At 45.1% G+C, this 24,496-nt stretch overlaps 1 long non-coding RNA gene across 1 annotated transcript in view; it reads left to right on the top strand.

The window, feature by feature from the left end:
• The window catches only part of LOC144819854 (uncharacterized), a 755,732-nt gene that overhangs the window by 95,932 nt on the left and 635,304 nt on the right, over positions 1-24,496 (top strand). The window contains exon 2 of the long non-coding RNA XR_013607597.1: positions 2,210-2,297. This is a non-coding gene — a long non-coding RNA (uncharacterized LOC144819854). The remainder of the gene's footprint in view (positions 1-2,209; positions 2,298-24,496) is intronic.

The following is a 24,496-nucleotide window of genomic DNA, read 5'->3' as shown; positions in this document are numbered from 1 at the left end:
TGCAGAAAGCTGAATCGGGCAATGAGGGTGTTCTGCCATAACAGAGACCTTAAGGTGATTGCTCATGCTGGGCTCATATTAGAGGAACTATTGTTGTTCACGGATGATGGAGTGCACCTTTCGCAGCTTGGTAATGCCTATAATATGATGGAGATGCGCAACATGATCAGTAGCTGTGGAGCAAATCTATCTGGTGCCGCAGGGAAGATCGGCAGTAATGCAAAATGTGCACAGGAGCGAGAGGTGGGGAAGGTAACTGCCCCACGGAGGTTCCCTGGTCAGGAGTACTTTTGAGGGGTCACAGACGGGCACATCCACCCTTCAGGTGAGAAACAGGTGAAGGATGGGGGATACGGGATGCAAGAGAGCAACGGCAGGAGATGCAAGAGAGGATGTTGAAAGAAAAGTTAAGACGAGAATGGAATGATGGAGGAGGTCGCAGAGTGAAACGTGATGGGCGCAACAGGTGTGAGGTCTGAGGATTAATAGAGTGAATAAGGGGGTTGATGATGGAAAATGATATAGTTATTGATATTTGGTTAATGTGATTTTGGTACAACCTTGTTCTAGCAAAATGGCCGTTTACGCTTCAAATAACAGCGTGGAGTTTATTATTGTGCAATGTCAGGCCCCGGGGGAATTAGGGTCGCCAGGCCAGTCTTCCCTAGGATTTTTTGTGCAAACGGAAGGACAGGCTGGGTTAGGGGGTCAAGGGGTTGGGCAGGGGGAGGGACTAGGGTGGCTATAAAGGTGCATGGGAGGAGGGCCCCTTCCTCTTCCTGCACCTTGCACCAGAGGGAGCGGTATTTAGTAAAAGTTAGTCCACCCACCCACCCTACAAGTTTTAGGGTATGGGTACGGATCGGTTAAGTGTGCCAGTTTAGGAAAGGTCGCAGTTCCTTTTTTTGGGTTTGGCAGTACTTTGGAGGGGTGGTGAGTCACAGACGGGCACATCCCCCCCTCGGGGTGGGAACAGGTGAATGATGGGGGTTGCGGGATGCAAGAGAGCAACAGCAGGAGATCCAAGTGAGGATGTTGAAAGAAAAGTGAAGACGAGAATGAAATGATGGAGGAGGTCACAGAGTGAAACGGGATGAGTGCAACAGGTGTGAGGTTTGAGGATGGATAGACTGAATGAGGGGGTAGATGATGGGAAATGTTATAGTTATTGATGTTTAGTTAATGTGATTTTGGTACAACCTTTTTCTAATAAAATGGCCTTTTACGCTTCAAATAACAGCGTGGAGTGTATTATTGCGAGAAGAGACACCGCTCAATAGCGCATCCGTACGTGCCGGCAGGCCATTATTAACACCCTCAATCCTGACACCTCTCTGAACATTTTGCTGCTCAAGTTTGTGCCGTAGCAGTTAATAAAACTAAACAGGGTGTGCACAGTCTGTGGTGCAGAATCAGCCATATTTCAAACATCTCATATGATGGAGCGTCAGTTCCACAGCACACAGAGGCAAACTTGTCCAGTTAAGTGTTCTAAGAGCAGTGGGTTTGGCTCAAAGGAATGTCGGTAGTGCCTTCGAAGTGCCTGGTCACTGTCCTCGCCTGAGGTCCTCCCAATGCATGAAAAACCCTGCACTTTGTTCACACCCCGCCCTGCTGAGCCTGCCTTCGGCACCCACGCTACTTTTTTAACTCTCTTTTTACTGTTTATCTCGTTTATGAAATTTCTGTTTTAAAGCGTCATCCGGATTGCCTCGTGTGGCTCACCTTGAGTTTTTATGTATTTATTGAAGGCATACTGGGCCAAACTATGCTCTCACAGCTAACTCCTGTTGAATGAAAGTCTGCTGCTATTGCGCACTCTGAACTTTGTACTTTGTTTTTATAATTCATTGGAAAAGTCTGCCGTTACCCTGCATTTGTGTTGCTGTTAAATTTAAATGTTTCAAAGTTTTTGGGGATATGGCATTTTAATGTTGTTTGCCTTGGTATACATTACAATGGTTTTCATTAACCTAACTTTGAAATAAATCACAAAATATGTTCAAGCAATTTTTCACGTAATGTAAATAATACACGAAAAAGTGAACAGTAAGGAATATTGCATTTCTGTAAACCGAGTTGCTGAATTTGATTGTTTGAACTTACAGAAAACGTACAAATAGGTACACATTGAAAGATACGCCGATTGTATTTTACTATGTATGTGAACTATCATATGAAATTATTTTCTGTAATTCAATTCCTTCAGATCATTTTCCTGAGCAGATTTACTGCAGGATGGCAGTGGCCATTACTCCCTGCCATTGAAAGATAGCGTTCTTTTAAGTGCACTCCAGGTAAGAGTACGCATTTGAAAGGAAAGCCTTTGCTACTCACTGACATCTTTGTTTGCTTTTTTAAACCGGTAGGATTAAAGTAGAATGGAATCTGAAAAATGCTCTCACCTACTGAAGCTGATGTATTTGCCAGTTGCACCACACAGGTCCATACTTTACAGTCCTTAGGGCCTCATTTATTTGGTTTTGGCGCAGGGCACCAAGCAAGTCACCTTGCTGCGCTGCCCTACGTCAAAGTGAAAGGGAAGGAATGCACCGTATTTATCCTGCCCTTTCTCCCTAGGGTGGAACAGTTTTGGCAGCCTATTGCCAACACAGGCCCCCTTGCACCATGCTGCAAGGGGGCCTGTGTTGTTGGCAGGATTGTTTTGGTGCAGGAAGGGGCACCTCTGCACTAAGACAATCCTGGGAGGTTTTTTTCTCTTTCAATGTGAACTGCAGAATGCAACACACATGGAAAGAAGAAACAAGGAGAAAAAAAGTAATTTCTCTTTGTTGCGCCTACTATGGGGAGGGGTAAGGCTTTAGCGCATCCCCAGGTTTACATGGTTTTGTAAATCTGGGGCAGCATCAAAATCCATGGGAACACCCACCGCCACGCCCATGGAACACCTCCAGAGTGCAGAGTAAGGCAATGTAGTGATTTGCGCTGCATTGCCTTACTCTATATGTATGAGGCCATTCAAAGCCACGCAAAGTGGCTATGTGTGGGCGCATTATTATGATTTTGTAGTTTGCGCTGCCGAAGAGTCACAAAAAGTGACGCTCTGGTGCAAGGACACATAAACATAAGCTGCCTTAGTGCGTGATGAAACTGAGAGCACTGTTCCCAAAACTACAAACACAGCCACATCTCTCCCTCTCTTGCTCTGTCTTTTTTTATCACCCCCATTCTCTGAAACCTCATACCGTACACCTTCCACTACTATACTCACCAGGCCGTTCTCCACTCGCTCTGCTATATTTCATGTGTTATCCCCAGATACTTTCATTCCTCTCCCCATAAGTCCCACAACCTCCTTACATGCCTGCTTCCTCAATTGATTCTGTACTTGCCTATAAGCCCTCTTTTTTCTATTCTAGCATCCACTACCCAGTCTCCGAACCCACGTACCAATCCATTCTCCCCCATCTTTCCTAACTGTCTACTCACCCTCAATAGGTATATAAGATACAACTTCCAAATTCGAGTCTCCGATATTCCCAATGTTATCTCCTTTTTAAAATTCGAAACCTCAATTATAGCTTCATTAATGTAGGATCAATGAACAAGAACATTCTGAATATCTACAAAATTATATCAGGATCAACTCTGGACAAGCTCCTTATCGAAGAAACGTAACAATCTTAATAATTATTACAAATAGGTAAAAACAATGTTTTAAATCTGTTAATTGAAGCGTAACCTGCAAGGTTTATGTGTAATGTGCATATTCTGAGGTGTCAATTAATCTCTCTGCTGGTTTGAGATGCATGGTTACCACATCTAAAAATGTAACAACTCTAGCCAAAATATCAGGTTTGTTGCAATTCGGGTGCAATTTAACTGCATCCTTGCTTGTGTGAATTCCATGTCTAATGAATTATGATTGTAACCTGTATCTCCTCTCTAAATTCAGTGATTTGTATAGGCATAAGAGATGTGTTAAAATAGCTGGAGATTTTATGCATAATCTACAATAACTCACGCTGGGCATTTATTGTCCCAATTTCCACTGATCTCTCGGATGTGAATTAGGACAAAGTGTAAATAAAAAAAATACAAAATTGGTGGCTGAGCCTGTGGGTATCTCTAAATAGGATTGATGCATTCTGGATTACGAGATGAGATAACATATTTTTGTAATGGAAATTCCAGATAGTCCACAAACCTTGATTTAATAATTAGCTGATCAACAATAAAAGCATTAAACTTTGTTGTGTCGTAAATGTTCTGCCAAACCTTCTGTGCTTCTAGATGGTGGTTCACATTTGACAGGTAATTGACCACGGATTGCTTACCATTTCCTTAGTTTTGTTGCTACAGTTCCAGACTAGTTCTTATACAGTATTAGGGGGTGTGCAGAGTATATTCTTTTTTAAGTTTTAAAAACGAAACGACATTCGCCAAGTCCTGTCTGTTTAGACTAAACTCTGGCTTACTGCTTTTTAACCTGTGGTCATGGGACCCCTTGGGGTCTGAGAAGCCTTCTCAGGGGTCTGCAACTGCTTAGAAAGGGAAAAATATGTACAGATTAATAAAGTGTTTATAAATAAAGAAGCACACTTTAAAACTGATCATTTTAAAGTGTTCTGTAATTTGAAGTCATTTGTAATTGGAGGCTAAAAATTAAGTTAGTAACCTCAGATTGATTCGTGGAAGTAGTGCAAGTGCATCAAAGAGAATGGACGATGAGTGGCATCAGTGGAATTTAGAAAAACTCCAACCTTCCCATTAAAATTACATTTTTGTATTGTTTTTTTTTAATGATCATATTATTCTCTTCAATAAAACCTTTTCTGAACTTAAAAAAAAAATTACATTTTTGTTTTTTTACAACATATTTCATCATGTGTCTACTTGCTTGATGAATGATTGCTAGTTTACTTTTTTTTGTTTTGTTTTGCGGTTCAAGTCATCGAAAATGCTGAGGGCGGGTTGCCCAGCTTCCAATAATGGCTCAGTGGGGGGGGGGGGGCTGTACTCCAATAATGATTCAGTCAGGGTCCCTGAGATCCAGTAATGATTTAAGTGAGTGTTCACAGAAGTAAAAAGGTTAAGAAACACTGCTCTAGCTGAATGTGTGCTCGACTAGTTGATCTTTGGAGTTATTAACCTTACTGTGCTTTTTACCTCCAGTAAGACAACGTTCCTGGAAAAGAATCACACCTGTATGCTTATGAGAGGCAAAGTGTTTACGCTGACTACTGTCCTAGTTGCAGAGGCCGATTGGCTAAATAGCTTTCATTACATTCTATAGTACACAACTATGAATATCTATTGTTATGTTATGTTAAAATGAACTTATCGAGGGCGTGGCCGGGCAAGATGGCCGATCGGACCTAATCTGTCTCGGCTCCCGGTCCGCGCGCGCCTTCAGCGCTATTCTCAGCGGCTGCAGACGACTGGCAGCACCGTGAATGGAGGCCTCAGCGTGGGAAGGTGGGGGGCACCCACGGAGGCTGCTTTTCTGTATTGACCGGCGTTGGGGGTTCCCGGAGTGCTCTACCGCTGCGGGGAAGGATCGGGCGCCGCAAAAAATGGCGGCACGGCACCCGCGATAGAACAAATGCTGCCCGGTTGCCTGGTGACGAGTGGAAGAAATTGCCCCAGCGAGGAAGTTCGACAGCGCTCAGGTAGCGTCTGCCATGGGGCCTTGGTGAGGGCAGAAGCGCTGTTTACGTACTTCTCCCTTTGCCTGACTCTAAGATGACGGCCGCATTTCCCCCCGTAGAGCGGTGAATTTGGTCTTCCCTGCTGCCAGCCCTAGCGCAATTTGTTATATCCATATCGATGGGCTCCTCTGACACTTGACTATCCCTGCAAGCCCTGTTACCCCATGCTTCATCTCTGCCACCCATGCCAGCAGCAGTGCCCGCTGCTCCCAGTTGCATGCACTGGGGCGAGCCCACCCAGCGAACGGCCGGCAGTTGTGAGGGGGTCCTGTGCTGCCACTTGTGGATCCATCCTTACCGGAGGCTGCTAGGCTCCTTCTATGCATAAAACACATGGCCGCTCCACACAGCAGCAGCTTGCCCCTACACAATCGCAGGGCCTCTCTGCACAGCAGCAGCCTGCCTCAACACAAGCACAGGGCCTCTCAGCACAGCAGCTGCCTGCCCCTACAGCAGCGGAGACCCTCGCCACCCGTATCTGGACGATGGGATATTCGAACCGGTGGTGGATCATATTCCGGCTTTGGAGCACGATTCTCCCCTGATGAATGCTGCAGCTTCCCCAAGACGGCCTGCAGAGGCCATATTGCTTGCGCCACTCCTGAAGTGTCCACTCAGCTTTAAGGGTTCCAGCCTTATGCCGCCTAAGAAATCAACGAGCAAGCCAGGGAATACTCTCTCAAATTTTTTCCAGGCAGCAGACAAACGTCCAACCCTCAGGGCCGACGCCAACGCCCCGACAATGGCTCTCACAAAGACTGACCTTTTGACTATGCTCAACGACTTTAAGTCTGAACTCCGTAATGATATTATCCAGGATATCAAATCTTCTATAGACCAGTTCTGCTCGGACCTGTAAGATCGCTTGGCCTCCCTTCAACAAGATGTTGACTCCGTGGGCACGAGAATCGTCGACCTCGAAACACAGCATCAGGAACAGGCTCAACTGTCTACTGAGCTTCGAGAGGATGTGCGCTATCTTAAAGACCAGTTAGTCCAAATGCAACTCAAGGTGGAGGATCTCGAGAACAGGGCACGGAGAGAGAACCTACGCATACGGGACCTGGAGGAGGGTGCTGAGGGACCAGACCTGGAGGCCTTCCTGGTTGGATTGTTCTTGTAGATCCTAGCCCCACAAACTCTTAAAATAAAGTTGGACAGGGCCCATCGAGTGGGAACGCTGCAACATGGAGAGAAGAAAAAACCACGGGATGTCCTCGCAAATTTTCATTCCTTTAAGGTCAAAGAAGCGGTTACGCAGGCGGCGAGAGCGAAAGACTCTGTATCGTTTCAGGGCCATTCCTGCGCCATCTTTCAGGATGTATCGCCATCCACGCTTGCGCGACGACAACTGCTCAGGCCGGTCACCGCCAAATTGCGTGAGGAAAAAATTAGGTATAGATGGACCTATCCATTTGGGCTGTCCTTTGAATACCAGAATAAAAGGCGACATATCACTGACTTGCAGGAAGGCATAGCTTTGCTGGGGCTCCCCTCCGACGAGGACATTTCTCTGCCAGATAAAAATGGAGACTCTTCCCGAAGCCCTACGAAGGCATCAGCATGGAGCGCTGGATCATGCAGAGGGCGGCGATGAACACTGGGGATCTGACCAGAGGTGGATGTTGTTCCAAACTTCTTTGTAATATCCATGTATGGTGCCTGTTGTCTTTGATAACAGATGGGAGCATGCGCCAGACTCTGGCTTGCCTTGGTCTTGGGCTTGCGCCGTGAGTGACTGTGATCTCTAAGGACTTCATGTGTAAAGCCACTGTTGTTCCCTATTTTCTGGTAGGGTGTTCTTAGTGCTGAGAGAGTCTAGAACAGCCTTAAGGTATGTTGCGGGCCTCCTGGGCTGAGCTTAGAATGTCTCCTTCCATGCTCTGTCTTGTATGCTGTACCTAGTTAGAGGCTGCTTTTTGGGCTGGGATGGCCTCTCGGGGCCTTCCAGGTTGCCGCACAGAGCTGCTTTGCACTTGCTTTCGCGCTGGGGCAGGCATGGACTGGGCCTTCGGTCCTGTTGTCCCCCCTTGGTTCCTGCAGGGTCTCTTAACCCCACGCGGAGACCGATAGTAAGGTCTGGTATTGGTTATTTGGTTGTGTTTGTTCACTTCTGTTTAGGGGTTTAGGGGTGGGTGTGGGAGGGTTATGCTGGCGGCTTTTTAACAAATGTGTACGCGAACATGTATGACTATTTGGACGGTGCAACTGGAGGCAGCGGCTGTTATCTATTGCTGGGGAAGGTGGGGAGGGGCTGGGAACATCATTGTTGCGGCTCTTTCATGTTTAGTGCATCCCGCTTAGTGTGTCTGCGTGACCCCTTTTCACTCCACTGAGGGAGGAGGGACAAAGTTGTTGGGTCCCGCTTTGTGCGAATGGCCTGCGGGACCAGATGCGGCTCCTATTGCATTGTTACATTCCTCCACTAATGTCATGACACTTACCATAGGAATCTGGAATGTTAAAGGGCTTAATTCCCCTCAGAAAAGCCAGAAGATCTGGAAATACATCACTGACCATCACCTCGATGTGGTAGCCCTCCAAGAAACTCACTTCGCTAGATCTGAGGACACCCGGCTTCATCACAAACAGTACCCCTTGATCTATAAGTCTTCCGCCTTAACGAAACACAGGAGGGTTGCACTCTTGTTCCACTCCTCCTCTAAATTATTGACCCCTAGATGTGCAACAGGACAGGGATGGACGATGAGTGATGGTCAAGGGTCAGCTGCGGGGGAGGCTCAGTACTTTCGTAGCAGTCTATGCCCCCAACGCAGGACAAGCGACTTTCTTTAGCACTTTTCTGGGAAAACTACTGGATTTTGCCAAAGGGCAAATGATTCTCATGGGAGACTTTAATTTAGTGTGGAGTAAAGACTTAGACACCACCCATACGCAACGCGCATGCACTGGTTCCTTCACAGCAGCCACGCAACAGCCCTTTCACAACATGGTCCTCCTTGATTCTTGGCGTGCCCTGTACCCCTCTTCCTGTGACTTTACATTTTATTCTCATGTGCACCGAACTTACTCACGATTGGATTACATTTTTATCAGCCACTCACTTCTGGGCGACTTCCAAGAAGCCAAAATATTCCCCTCTCTATTTCTGACCATAGCCTCCTAGAGATCTCCCTCTCTTGGAGGGTCAACAACTCTACCTCTCCTAGGTGGTACTTTCCATCTGCTCTTGTCCGTGATAAGGACTCCTGCAATAAACTAAGGGAGGCCATCACCGAATTCTTTGATATCAATAATCCCGATGATACCTCGGAGTTTACCACCTGGGATGCTTTTAAATCAGTCTTCCGGTGTATCAGTGTATCTCCCTTAACTCTGCGTTAAACTCACAATGTGCTAAGGAGAGAGAAACTAGAGTCGGAATTGGCTTCTGTGGAACAGGCCCATAAATTAAACCCCACGAGACAGACCCTACGCAATCTTACGGCACTGAGGGGTAAGCTCCGAGCCATTTAAAATAATAGGGTGGAACGCACATTATTGCAAATGCATCACTTGTCTTATTCTCAGGGCAATAAGGTTGGCAAACACCTCGCTCGGCAACTCAAGGATAAGCGGGTGCGGGAATACATTGGGGGGATCTGGGGTCCACAAGGTGACCTTACTCATAAAGATGAGACTAAAGCAGAACTCTTTGGATCATTTGATAAAGCTTTATACTCTGGCAATCTTTTAGACTCTGAGGTCCAACAAGCATATCTACAATCTCTTTGGCTCCCAAAGGTCTCCCCGGAGTGGAACGAGCTTCTTATGGCGCCCATCACGTGTGACGATGTTCTTATGGCAATCAAGGCCCTCAAGCTACATAAAACTTCTGGCCCGGACGGGTTTACAGCCCTGTTTTATAAGACCTTTGCCCCAGATATAGTCCCTCATCTCATGCGCCTCTTGAACAAGATGGCGGAGGAGGGCTCTGCTTCTAGTTCTTTATCGGAAGCAGTCATTACTGACATTCCCAAACCGGGGAAGGACCATGAGGCCTGCTCCTCTTACAGGCCGATCGAACTCCTCAACCTCGATGCGAAGCTATACTCTTCCATCCTAGCCAAGCGGTTAAATGATCTCATGCCCGACCTCATCCATCCGGATCAATCCGGTTTCATCAAGGGGCGCGAAACTCACGATAACACTAGCCGGATCGCCCACCTTGTCGAGAAGGCCCACAAGTTACGGATCCCAGCGCTCCTGGTGGGGTTAGATGCAGAGAAGGCTTTCGACAGGGTGGACTGGGAATTCCTGTTCCATACCTTGTCAGCGTTTGGCTTTGCCCCTAGGTTCCTCACTATGATTCGGGCCAACTATCTTCAACCTCGATCTCGGGTCCTGGTCAATGGAATTCAATCTGCCTCATTCTTCCACTCGAGGGGCACCAGACAGGGTTGCCCCCTCTTTCCCTTACTTTTTGCCCTTAGTATTGAACCCCTATCAGTAGCAATCAGAGCAAACCCTGCAATTCAGGGGATTCCCTTTACGGGGGAGAAGCATAAAATTTCTTTATTTGCTAATGATGTTTTGTTATCCCTTACGGATCCGGCGACGTCGCTCCCCCTTTACAAGCAGAACTGGCTAAATTCGAAGAAATAGGAGGCTTCAAAGTAAACCTAGGTAAATCTTTTATCCTTAATCTCACGCTCTCTTCTGCAGAGATGCAGGACCTTCCAGTGGACCACTTCTTCCATTCAATATCTGGTAGTCCAGATCACGCCCAAAGTGGGCGGTCTCTACGCTGCCAATTTTTCTCCTATATTGGGTCGTATCCAAACAGAGCTCCACAAATGGAAGCCCCTCTTCTTGTCATGGTTGGGTCATATCCATGCTATAAAAATGACCCTCCTGCCTAAATTCCTGTACTTCTTTCAAGCCTTACCTATCGAAATGGAGAAAGACTTCTTCCAACATGTTAAGGCCATGGTTCTGAAATTCGTATGGCAGGGGAGACGGGCACACTTCTCTTTTAAGATACTTTGCCGTCCCAGAGAAGAGGCGGGAGTCGGGCTCCCAGACATCCACTTGCGCTATAAGGAGGCCCAATTGCGAGTGCTTACTGAATGGACAAAATTTGAGTTCGATAAACATTGGCTGCATACGGATCGTAGTGTGACCGGTCAAACCATTTGGGATTTAGTGTGGCGCCCCAAGTGTGATAGGCCTAGGAACGCCTATATCAGCACTCCTACTCGCACAACACTCAGGGTTTGGGATTCTGTGTCGGGGGATGAGGGATGGACTTCCTTCCCCTCCCCATTTACACCTTTGCATTTGAATCCTGCATTTCCTCTGGGACTACAGTCAGGGCCCTTTGATGCCTGGCGGAAGTGGGGATGCCTGGCCCTGACACACCTCTTTCACAACTACGACCCCCTTACTTTTGAAGCCTGTAAAAGGGAATATAACCTGCAGAACTCAGAGAGGTATCGTCACACTCAGCTCTTACATTGGGCACTCATGCATCACATTCGGGAAGCGGCCACGCGCCCTTCAACGAAATTCGAAACCTTCCTTACCAAGGCAAACTCCATGAAGGGCACGATCTCCTTTATATATACATTTCTCCTTACCACCACACTCGCTCCTCGTCCACGTTATATCTCAATGTGGGAAGGTCTGCTTCAGCGGGATATTACGGATGAGGAATGGTCCCATCTATAGTGTGACATTATGAAGTTCAACCACTCTGTCGAACCTAGGGAAGCGCACCGCAAGACTATGATGGACTGGTACCTTTATCCTTCCAAACTCTGTCGCATCTTTCCTGGGTCTTCGGATAGGTGTTGGAGGGGGTGTGGTCTTCTGGGAGATTTCCAGCATATCTGGTGAGACTGCCCACACATACGGCCCTTCTGGGAAGAAATCCTTGCCCACATTAAAGATATGCTTGGTGGGGGAGGAGCCACGCTAGCAACCAAGATGGCCGCATAGGCTCCTGGCTCTGCCGACCTCTGACTCCCGCCGGAATATCCTGTCATCTATCCTGTCCTTGCGCCCAGCCACCGTGTTTATGAACCTGCCGTGAGCTTAATGGTGCTATCCCGAACTTTCTACCTGTTTGACGAAGATACGTCGAGTGGAGGTTTGCGGCCTAAACCTGCCCAGAAGCCGGGGCCTCGAGTACTGGCCCACCCGGGTTTCAGTTCAACAACATCGGCTGTGGTGGTGTGCTTGGGTCCGGTCTACCGGAGTGGAAACATTTCTTCCGCTTTCTCAGATTGCTGTGGATGACGTTTGGCTGCCTTGGTGAAAGTCGGAGGAGGGGTGACAACACAACGGTCACGGCTGTGGATGGGGGTCCTGCCCGGTGACCCAGTAAAGGGCCCGCTGGTGTTCGCTGGGTCGGGGTCTACGCCTGCGGTTGCGGACCTTGGATATCCTTGAAACAACTGTTAAGTCTCCCTCTGCAGTAGACCATTCCTGACTCGCCCGTTCCCTCTCGGAGAGGTCGTGTTCGATGTGGGAAGCAATCATGACTGTCGCCGATCGCAGGGTAGCGGAGCGGACCGAGAGTGACCCGTCGCTGCGAACTGTGTTGACAGCCATTGAGTCTATTCATGTGTACGTTGAAGAGCGTATTCAGACGATGATGGTGCGATTGTCTGGGGTGGTACAAATTGGACCGGACCCTACTCCACTACAAAAAACGGTGACGACCGAGACACCCAAGAGGGCCACTCTGATGGAGGAGGTAGACCCCGTATTGTGTTATGAGTCGGAGCCTTTGCCCAGTGTTTTGGAAGACGAGAACAAACTCGATGCCACCAATGGATCACTAAGCCTACGATCGTTGCTGCCTATGGAAGAACAAATTGGTGTTCCCATTTCAGAGACTTTTGATGAGAACTGTTATCGGAATGGAACTGCGTCACTCCCCTATACATCGGAGCCTCTAAGATGGCGGACGGATCCACGCTGGGAGTCCATAACGGGGAGGGGAGTCTCTGGACCTGTCGGTGTTCACAGCACTCTCGTTCTTCTACTTTGTCTCGCATTGAATTCTCTTACATTTTCTTCGTTCTCGGACTGTCCGGTGGCAGAGGTGGTTTGTCCAAAGGGGACTCCTGCGTCTGATCGTAAGGGGCAAGGATGAGTTTGAAAGACTGGGTTTGACTCAAGAACGATGGACACGGGATCTGTTAAACTTATGCTTTTGAAAGGCTGGGCGGTGTTTGAAGTTTCCCTTGTTGAGACACATGATTTTTGTAGGTTGATTTTTTTGACTTCAATTTGGGGATTCACGGTTCTGGGGGGGGAGAGGCGACCGGGAGTCCATACGACTATGCCCTCCTCCACTTCTCTTCTCTACTCTGGTAGAGTTCTTCTTTAGAACTAGTTAGTTGGGGCGACAGGCACGCTGCTACTGGGGGTTAGGCGATAACCGTTTGCAGGGGTGCAGGGTGGGGGGATAGGTTTATTGTTTTCTTTTTGTTATCGTCCATATCATTTTTCACTTTCTACAATTTTTTCTTAGTCTTTCCTATATTCGTACTAATGTCGAAATATCCGGACTCTGACCCTTAACTTCTAGTGTCTGGTTTCCATAATTCTCCTGCTGTTTGATTTGTGGGAGGGAGGGTGTTGAGGGTCCGCTTCTAAACTGTTTAACGATTATACTGCTGCCAGTATTAATTTTGTGCTTAATAGTGTGGACCTCTCGAAGAATTTTGCTGTTCTACGTCTATCCTGTTTTTTGCACCAATTCACCCTGTTATCATTGGATGTATGCATGGCACCTGATATGTCTGTCTGTCCTTTTTATTTTTTGCTTTAAAATAATAAAAAGATTTATAAAAAAAAAAGATATGCTTGGTTATCCTATCCCCATTAATATGGCAGAGGTTCTGTTGGGGCTTCGAGATCCTTCTTTAAAACACCAGACAAGGGCGGACAAAAAGATCATGTGGCTATGTATAGGGGCTGCGAAGATTACATTGGCAGCGGCATGGAAACGGAAGGAAGCCCCAGCAATTTCCCTCTGGCACTCCAGATTATGGAAGCTCCTTAGCCTGGAGCGGATGTCAGAAATGTTTAGGGACGACTTCAAAAAGTTTGAATTTAAGTGGGGACTGCTGGTTACATTCCACTCCCGAGGTCTCCCATCAGCCGTCTGCCCTTCCTCCATAAGGGTGCTTCATCTTTTCCAGTTGTGAGCTGCTCTCTGTCAAGCAGTCTATAGCGTGTACCTTTTTCGTTTCCTTTTTTTTAGTTTTGGCCACCACCATGTTTTGGGAGGGGGGGCTAGGGTTGGTTATTTACTGTTGGATCTAGTGCTCCTTGGTTAGGAGCCATTCTACTCCGCATTGGTACCTTCTGTATAATTCCCTTAATGCAGCAAGTTTTCAGTGATAGCTATCATAATATCTGATGGGACTTTTTTACGCCTATGTGCCACTCTATGTAGGAACCCCTGTGCCTATTCTTTCAGAAGCTGTTACCTTTAATCGTGCATTCCAATCTGGCTGAGCCGGGGTATGTCTCCAGAGATTTGCTTGCCACATCACATCATTGATTTCTGTACCCAATGTTCAATAGTATTTGTGAGGAAAATGCGATGCTACCATATTCTGTTGTATTCTGCCAAAATCTCAAATAAAAACAAGTTTGACAAAAAAAAAAGAACTTATCAAGCGCTTGTTCAGCAACGGCTTCTTGGCACCAAGGGAGACATGAAGCAGCAATACAGGGAGGAGACCTAGTTATCATATGCCTGATGGAACAGCCATGTCTTCAGCCGTTTTCTGAACAATGCATAGGAGGTGGCCGTCCTTAGCTCCATCGGGAGCGAGTTCCAAAGCTGAGGGGTTAGAACTGTAAATCGAGAGCCTCCATGTTTTTTGCATTTAAAGATGGGGGTGACTAGCAGATTCAAAAGGGAAGATCGTAAATTACGAGTGGGGACATAGCGTAGGATCTTGGATGAAATAAAAGCTGGGCTCGTACCATAGAGAGCTTTAAAAATCGTGCATCCCATCTTGAAAAGGCCACGTATGGCCACATAGAGCCAGTGAAGGCTTTTCTTCAGGGGCCGGATACAATGCCTTTTAGGTTGATGGAAGATCAATCTGGCAGCCTGATTCTGGACTAGCTGAAGGCATCTAAGTTGGTAAGCCAGGATGCCTACATAGAGATAGTTGGAATAGTCCAGTCGGAAGATGACCAAGGCCAGGATCACTAAGGTCAGAGCTTCCTAAGACAGAAATCGGCTAGTCTTCTTAATTCTGCGTAGTTGAAAAAACCCAGCAGAAACCACCGACCTGATCTGAGCTTTCATTGATAGATCCTTGCTTACCACTATACCCAGACTCTAGGCTGAGCTAGCCGGGAGGCGAGGGTTGTCTAAGGTTGATGGCCAAAAGTTGGAGTTCCATGGGTTAGCAAGTCCACCAGTGAGGATCAGCTCAGTGTTATCTGGGTTGAGCTTCAGTTGATTTTCATTCATTCACTCGCTTATAAAAATCATGGTGTATTGAAAATGAGACACAGAAGATGGATGGAGATTAATGTCAAAAACTAATTGGAGGTCATCTGCATAGTTATATGTCACAACTTTCCTTTCCCGAAGAGAGGAAATTAGAGGAGGGAGGTACAAATTAAAAAGAAGCGGGGAAAGGGAGGAGCCCTGGGGTACTCCACAAGATAGTTCCATCTTCTTTGAGGAGAAGTTAGCAAGACGTACCGATTGAAACAGGTTACTAAGAAAAGAAGAGATCCACTTTAGGGCCAGGCCCTGGATCCTGGCATTGCTGACACGGTCAATCAGGATGTTATGATCGACCGTGTCAAAAGCTGCTGACAGATCCAGGAGAACCAGGGCCTGGGTGAGTCCTCTATCTGCGCCCCCACTGAGGTCGTCCATGACTGTCAGAATGACAGATTCTGTGGAGTGAGAGGGTTGGAATCCGGCCTGGTGAGGGTCCAAGACATGAGATTGTTCAATAAAGGTAGTTAGTTAAGTTGAGACATATGCTTCTGACACATTACCAAGGTAAGGTAATAATGAGATAGGGCGGTAGTTACCACGAATAGAATGGTCCGCACCTGCCTTTTTCAAAATGGGAATGCTTTCCGCACTCTTAAAGAGTTCAGGAACTATGCTTGACTCAAGTGATTTATTGAGAAGAGAGAGTCGAGGAACTGGGCATTTGGAAAAGACTTCCTGGAGGACATGAGAAGGACAACAATCCATCGGGAAGCCAGAGCCAACTCTCTTAAGTAGACCCAGAAAGGTCTCCAAAGGGAATCAGAGTCAGCTGAGGCGAAAAACCACAGATATTAAGAGCGTTACCAGGAGTAACCGAGGCCGGAATACGAGCCTTAATGGCAGTGATTTTCTCCACAAAATATGAATTGTGAGAATCACAAAGAAATTGTGAAGGGATTGGTTTTGGTACAATTCTGTAATGTTTAGAATGCTCATTGACAATTGAGAAGATTTCTTTAGTTTTACTAGCTGAATTTACGACTTTATTAGAGAAATAATCAGTTTTGGTTTGAAGAATAGAGTTTTTGTATTCTTTCAGCAGGTTGGTAAAAATGTTCTTATCAGCTATATGATTGTCAAGTCTCCTTCTGCTTGTCTCAGTGCCAGCTTTTCAGTCTTGAGATCAACAGAAAACCATCGCTGTGCGTCATGAGGTCTAATACGTTTTATAAGCTTAAGAGGGGCAACGTGATGACATGCGGACTCAAGCCATAACTTAGGTTTACAGCCTGTGTGTGAGTCGACTCTGAGACTGACGGGGTCGTAGCGGTTAAGAGAGACCAGAGATGGTCAATATTAGCACTTCTCCAATTTCTAGACTTGCAGTTTTTAGTCAGTCCAATTTTAGTGGGGTCTATTTCTGCTCATTAGTTTGGGTGGCTTATTGATGATGGGGTGACATAAGATCGCGCAATCAAACTCCAAACTAATTATTGTAATGGCACAGACTATGATTTTATTGCCCATTTTCCAAAAGCCCTGGTGCTTGTATGTACTTTCAAAGGCTTGGTCTTTTGTTAGCAATTACTCAGTTATTAGAATTGTATTCTTCCAAGGCAGTTAGAGATCTTTGTAATCCTACCCACACATAGTCCAAAATGTCACTGTCATTGGCATAAAGAATAACCTGAATATACTTTGGACCCTTTGTTGGCATGAAGGCCTTTGTCTTTATTTGTTCCTAGACCATACTTGCTGTGTTAAGATTTAAAAGTAAGGGGGCCAGAAAGAATCCTTGTTTCAAACTTTTGTTGGTATAGATGTGTCTTGAAATGTTATTTCTTTGGTCCAGATTAACATAGACCCATGTCCTACAGTAGATCCCACTAATGGCTTGAAGCAGAATAGAGTTAATTCCCTGTGCACTGAATTCGCTTAAAAGTAGCATTCTGTCCACTCCATAAAAGTCTATGAAGCAGATAAAACATTTGTCCTTTATAGCCCCTTTTTGGTGGTGTGCAGTCATGTATATCATGAGGATGTTATGTAATGTGTTGCACTTTGACCTAAACTCAGTCTGATAGAATGACAGCATACAGTCCTCTTCCTATGCCTCCAACACCTTCAAGAGCAGCCTTGCACATATTTTACTCTCAAAGTCAAGGAGGGCTGTTAGTCTGTAATTCTTAGGGTCATCTATGTGTCCAATTCCAAATAGTGGATTAAATATGGAACCCTTCAATGAATCTGGGTCTTGCAAAGCAGCTGTGAGTAGTGAGTTAATACTCAGTCTCTTGGGTCAGATCTCTAGGCTGCTAGATATCTTCTCTTCTAATTCTTGTAACACATTTTCTCGACCCTTTTATAGAGAATTATTATGGTCCCCTTATCAGATGCTTCTATGTTGAGCATAGTTGGTGAAGTACCAGTGGAAAGAGCTAAATATTTGTTTTGACTACTGAAAGGGATTCTATATGGCAGGTCCATGACAAATCAGTGATGTTGTTAGGTAAATTGACAATATTGGAGCTGACTAAATGATTAATAAATCCAGAAAGAGATTTTGGTGTTTAGATTTACAGATGGCCTCAAGCCTCATCGTACTTTCTTTTGGTCTCACAGACCAATGGTCTCTAATGTTTTTTTAAAGATATAAGTGGGCGAGGTGATCCTCCAAGGCAGGGAAGGATAGCAAATGCCTTATCATTTGTCACATGCGTATGTGCTCCTTTAACAAAACACTAGTGAAACAGCTACCCCTTAATATTGGTTGTTTGTGGTGGGAGTGGCGATGTCAACTTAGTAAAGAGTTTTCCAGTCACTGTACTAATTCTGATCAACATTATATGATCAAGGTATTATCAGAGCTGTTGTGTGCTCTTTTGATGTGGTGTTTCCCACATTTAAATCCTTTCTTTATTCACATTCTCCTCCCTGTTTTTATTCCAGCAGATTATTTTGTAATGATAGTTCATTTCAATATTATCAAGTGGTTTATGTGCTTCATCTTCATCTTTGTATGCATGAGGTATTTCTCCTTTGCAAACCTAGCCAAAAGGCATCAGAGCAATGCATCTAGTTCAGATTTTATGATGATGCTTGTTTGAACTTACCATTTAACGGCATGGAATTCCGATGCACCTCCTGCACAGCAATGGTAAAGTCTTGGAAGAAGGAGATAAAAGTACCTTCATATGCTAAAGACTGTGTCTCACGTGCCAGCCTGAGGACAGTATCTCGATCTCTTTAGTTGAGCAGGTGTGCAAAATTAGGGTGAAGGGCCACACCAGGTGGGGGCCTGAGGCCCAGAGATCAATGATCTTGCTCCACTGCAAAGAGAGGAGAGAAACTGCCTGTATCAAACAGGGTGTTTAAGAAAGATTCAAAGTAATCTGACCTATTTCTCTTGTTTGAAGATTCTGTAATCCTCACAAGGTGCAGATTATTTTACCAGGACCTAGTTTACAGATCTTAGTTCTTTGGGTTTATGACATTGAGTACCTTGGTCATGTCAATGATTTTCTCCAAGGTGTATATGTGTGGCTCAGCTCTGGTGATCCTTTTTTCCCGATTTACTTTCCAGTGCTAAACTTGTTTAGCGCTGGAAATAACAAGAAAGTAATGCAAAGCATTACTTAGCTCGAAGGGGGCATACCATGGGTGGAGCATGGGCATTTCCATGCATCCAGCCAAGGTTTCTCACGTTATACCCAATTTACTAAAAAAAGCAAACAGGGTTTACATGAGAAAACTGCACCCTTTTAAAGTATATGCAAAGAAGGAAATGCTTTCATTTCTTCTTCCTTTTCTGACTTTCCATGTGTGCTGCACTGTACAGCACAGAAAGTGGAAAAGGTTCCAGTTAGTCTAAGCATAGTATTTTATACTGGAAGGGTGCACTTACAGTACAAAACCTATGCTAGACTCACAGAGACACCCTTGCACCGTGACACAAAGGTGTCTCTGTGGCGCACAGCAGTTGATTTCAGCACCGGTGCAAGGGAGAGGGGAGGAGAGTGCCTTATTTGAGTAAATTGGGCCCTCTCCCCCTCTCTCTTTTTCACGCAGCGCAGCATTTGTGGCAGATGCGGTGCGCTACGTGAAAAAATTGTAAATCTCCCCCAAAGTGTATTAGTCTAAAGAGGAAACCTAGGTGATCCTGAATTATATCCTGGAGGCTTGCCAGGAACTTTGTTGTTCAATCCAGAGTAGCACATCAGATACACTAATTTATAACTGTCTGTTGGACTTTTGATTTTACTTTGGGTATGAACTTTACTTTGGGACTCATGAACTTTGATTTCACCTGTTTGTAACAATTTGTATATATTTTGTATTATTCTCAATGGACGCTGGAGGTAGACGGATACCCTGACATAACTTATGTGTTTTTGTGTGTTTTTATTCAACCCACCCCACCAAATTGATTATACTTCCATGAACTTAGGCACTATTTTTGTTTGCTCTCCTCTTCTTGAAGACAGCTGACATTATTTCAGGTTTAATGCCCCGGTATAATTTTTATAACTCATTCAAAAGATTTTATTTATATAAAGAAATGGTATTTTCGTAACTAACTTGGATGTGTTGTTGCTCTTTGCTGAGTGTTTGTACATGGCTGTTTTTGCATATGAGTGTACTGCTGTAAGGGAAAAACTTGAAATGATACAGCCTCTGTAACACATTGCATCACATTTTTCTCATACACTCATTTTCACACAAAACACCCTAACGTTTATATTTACCCATCTCAAACTTGAAGATGTAGAGAAACACCTATTTTGATTACAGTTCTAAATAAAAAAGAAACAATTTCACCTACTGGCCACATGTGTGCAGTTGAGTTTTGTAAGTGAGCTGGAGTATCCTCCAGCAGAAGGGTGCATCCTTCCGGAGAGCCTTTCGCTCGATCAATGAGGCTCTAGGCAGAGGCATTGGAGACAACTGAGAGGTAAATCTGGGCACCACATGCCCGGAGGAGCAGACAAGCCAGAAACGAGATACATATTTGCGGGTTTATTTACAAGGCCCATGCGCCACTTTTGCATCATTTTTAACATGGGAAAAGTGACGCTAAAGTGGCGCAAGGGGCTTGTAAATCTGCCCTTTGGTGTCCCAGGGGCAAGCCCCTATTTCATTGGGTGACTGAAGCTGCACCTCCACCCTTCTCTCCTGTGCCCTTGAGTCCGCTGTTGGTCTCTTTGGCCTTAAAATCCCACTGAAAAGGAAAGGCAAGAAAAGGAAAAAACTAATGAGTGCGTATGTCCACAACTCACGTAAACCTAAATTCATCTGTCAATATTATAATATTTGATGTTACATTGTCACATACCTCACCCCCTCTTTTCCATGCGTGTTTAAAATTCCCACATGCTACTTTTAACAGTGGCTACGCCTAGTTAAAAAAGGTAAAGCAGAAGCAAATTAAAACATTATTGTTTGTCTAAGATACAAAGATAATTATATGTACATTTCTTAACAGATGCAATTGTAGGTGCTACTTCGTCAAAATGACAAAGACCTGTGATCTACAATATCTATGATGTAAGCCTTACATTATAGATTAAATCAGAGGTCTCCAACCTTTTCTGTAGTGAGAGCTATTTTTTTCTGATCAGAGAAAATCATTGTGAGCTAATGAAGGCCAAGCACTCACGTAATATTACCAAAACCATAGCCAAGCTTCATTGACTTTAAGTCAGATACTATGGTTTGAACAAAATACTTTAACTAGGAGCACTATGAAAGGGCTGCCATGTGTGTCAGTAAGAGTGTGGTCTTTGGGGATGTATGAACATGTGTGGTTATGAATGGGATATATATGTATGGGTGAATGAGAGCCTGTGTCGTATGTACTTGTGGCACAGGACATACCTTCTGCCATATGTGTCACTGTTACATGTATAACACAAACATACAACCATTATTTTTTAGATGGGAGAAATTGAATGTGCAGAAAAATGTTCTGCAAAAATGTTCATAATATAAAATATTTTTCTGCACTTTAAATTTCTCCTAATTAAAAAAATGGCTATATTTTTTCAGTTATAAATAAGACACCCTATCTCTCGGCCACTGGGAGCAAGATGCCTGTTGTGAGTATATGCAACACTTTGAAATGGGAGAAACTGAAGACTTAACTTTATGTCCCCATAAAGCTCATCATTTACATTTTATTAAATGTCAATTTAGCATTTACAAACAGTAGGCATCTTGTACTTAATGGTCTGTAAACATGGCACCATATTTATGAGCAAAATACAGTCATTTGTTTAAATGGGAGGAATTTAAAGTGAAGAAACATGCTTCATAAAATATTAAGATGTAATTGGTTTATTTGAAAGTGGGGGCATGATTACGAGTTTGGCAGCGGGACGCCATGCCAGTGCCATACTCCAAGACTGCCAAACCCGTAGTCAGTCCGCCCACCAGATTATGAGTTATAATGCTGGTGGGTGGTCCTGCAGCATCGATCCCACTGCGGTGCCTATCTAAGGCTCATAGGCGAGCCTTAGAAGGGCACCGCCGAGCGCCACAGCCCGATCCTAATGCACAGAAATGCACAATGTTGTACATCTTTGTCTGTGCAGGAACAGGAGGTGCAAAAATACAGGGGGTCACAACATGTGCTCCCTTGCAGGCCCCCTGGTGCACTGAGGCAACAGGGGACCATGTAGGACACCCTTAGTTTCCTCACCACCACCGTTTTCATGGCAGGCTCACTGAGATGAAAAGGAGAAACTTGTAATATGCTTGGAAAGCCATAATAGAGGTATTTCTGGTATTGATACTCGAGGATCAGAACTATACGATCGCATAATTTATGTCATGTAATATCATGTTACTCAGGCTAGTCCTGTCATGTGTACCCCTTTTTACATACATTGCCCCATCCACACGACAATAACGGTTCTGAACAGGTGACCTTTTACCTAGTAGCTTGATCCTGTTTCTTCGACATCAGGCTCTTAGTGTTTTATCATAATATATGTACCTGACTTGCATAAACATGTCCTCAGACACTGCATAATTATTCTGTATAAAGATCACCACTTTTTTTCATCCTTGGCCAACAGCCCGCTGTGCATGATCACACTGTTTTAAAAACATTTAGGATTGTTTCCAAAACATTTATGATTATTTTCATAACATATCAATTCTAGAAGAAACCCTTGAGTGACCACTCTATTATATAAAACCCTTATTCCCCTACAAATTATAGGAAAAATCTTTCTACGCTGACACGGGGTCCTGCATGCTGAACCCTAGACACGCAGCAGTCTGACATCCCGTGCGGGATGTCATCCTCAGAGCAGAGACCGGGTCCTTCATTCTCTACCATCGGGTGAGGGGTTGGTTCTTCCCTAGGGGATTCGTGACTATATACATATATATATATATATATATATATATATATATGCCACAAAAAAGAGTTGCCTCCAAGATGAGGCCCACACGGGTGAGAGTTTCTGTATTTTCTTTTAATGAAGACTGCAGCATAACAGGTACAATAACAACAGCCAAAGTTCTTTCGCCGACGCGTTTCGGGCTCTTGCCCTTCGTCTTGGGCTGACTTGAACAGCTGTGAAACACGACACTGAAAGAGCCCTTCATTAATGTAGTGCCTGCCCCAGTGGGCGTGGCTGCTCCCTCAGCCTCATGGTACTTGTTGTACTGGCTCAGACGACTCGAACGAGTTAGTGTTACTCATGTGAGTTGGCGTGCAGGCTGTATAATAAAGTTCAATAAAAACCACAGTGGGGTGCTGCTGTCAAGTGTGCTCTGAAATGCTGTCGTAAATAGCCTCCATAACAGCACCTCGTCCATAAACAGCAATAGTCGAGTAGACACTGCCAGGATCCGTCACAGTGGCGGGGCTCTCATCGCGGCTGGGCTCGCCGCTCAAAATGCCACAAAAAAGAGTTGCCTCCAAGATGAGGCCCACACGGGTGAGAGTTTCTGTATTTTCTTTTAATGAAGATTGCAGCATAACAGGTACAATAACAACAGCCAAAGTTCTTTCGCCGACGCGTTTCGGGCTCCTGCCCTTCGTCTTGGGCTGACCTATAATTGTTCTTTGGTGCTACACTTATTCTAATTTCTAAAAGTGTTGATTCTGACAGTGGCCCATGTGGCCCTGTCCTGTACATAATCCCTTGTGAATATTGCCTGTGCCAGTTGGCACAATGTACATGTGTGACTTCTATCTGATGTGTTTTGACACTATAAAAGTTATTTTTATATAACCTTCTGTGGAGTTCCTTTTGTGGTGTGCCTAGGATGTTGTTGCTGTTGTGTGCTGGCGCAAATGCTTCACACATTGCCTCCGGGATAAGCCTGTCTGCTCGTGCCAAGCTACCAAGGGGGTGAGCAGGGGTTATCTTGGCGTGTGACTCCCTTGCCCTGACTAGAATGGTGGTTTCTGCCTGGCTTTGTCGTCAGTCTTAGCCTACCAGAAATAACCAGTTCTAACAGTAGGACTATGTGCACTCAGCATAGAAGGAGCGACCTGGACGTTCTTAGCGGCATACACTCCACATCCTGAGATAGATACACTACTTGTGGATGAAATCCGTACAATATACAAAGACATAGTACGGTTATACAGACACATTGTTCCGTTTGTCATGTGAACATTAACATTGTATCTTGCGCGAAATGCTCCAGTTGGTCCACATCAAACCACACCTACAATTAGCCCACAGACACTGAAATCAGTGATAGGGACAATAACATCCAAATGGGAGCAAATTCCGTTCTGGATGGCACAAAAAATTGCACAACTAGAAGCAGTATTTCCCCACATGGGTCTGCAAAAAAAGCATAGAATGCTAACCATTTGTTTGCCAATGGGGATGGTTTCCTCGATTGAGGATTGTACCACTTGGGGAACAATCTTTGCTGCCGTCTACATCAGAATACATGGTACCTATTCCATAGCAGTCATTCCAGAAGTATTGAAACAGATACAGAATGAGTATGGGGCAAGACCTGCCCTGGACTTGGGGCTGAAGCTGATGGGTAATTTTGTCCAAGTCTCTGCAATCTTGCAGAGCAACATAAAAGGGGAGGCCGCAGCAGTGGCTATACACCACCGCCTAAGGGAAATAGCTCCTATAAATAAGGAGCAAGAGTTACCAAAAATTGTCGAAGTAACCTATGCCACATTAGGTAGAGATAGTTTCAGAGCCAAATCAGGAAAATCACAAATGGTGGGTAATCCTGACAAGCACAACTCGAAGCAAGCACCCTCTTCTTCTGAAAAGAAATGGGAGAACAAACGATCCAAAAATAAGAACACAGAAAGAATTCACGATCAAGAGGTAGGTCTCCCCTACGGGTGTCCTCTGAAAAGAGGTAAAACCTTAGCAATCGTGATAACATTAGGAAA

Source organism: Lissotriton helveticus, chromosome 2_1, assembly GCF_964261635.1.
Source record: "Lissotriton helveticus chromosome 2_1, aLisHel1.1, whole genome shotgun sequence".
Classification (NCBI taxonomy): domain Eukaryota; kingdom Metazoa; phylum Chordata; class Amphibia; order Caudata; family Salamandridae; genus Lissotriton; species Lissotriton helveticus.
Note: the sequence above shows the minus strand (reverse complement) of the source record. Positions and strands in the feature narration are given on the sequence as shown.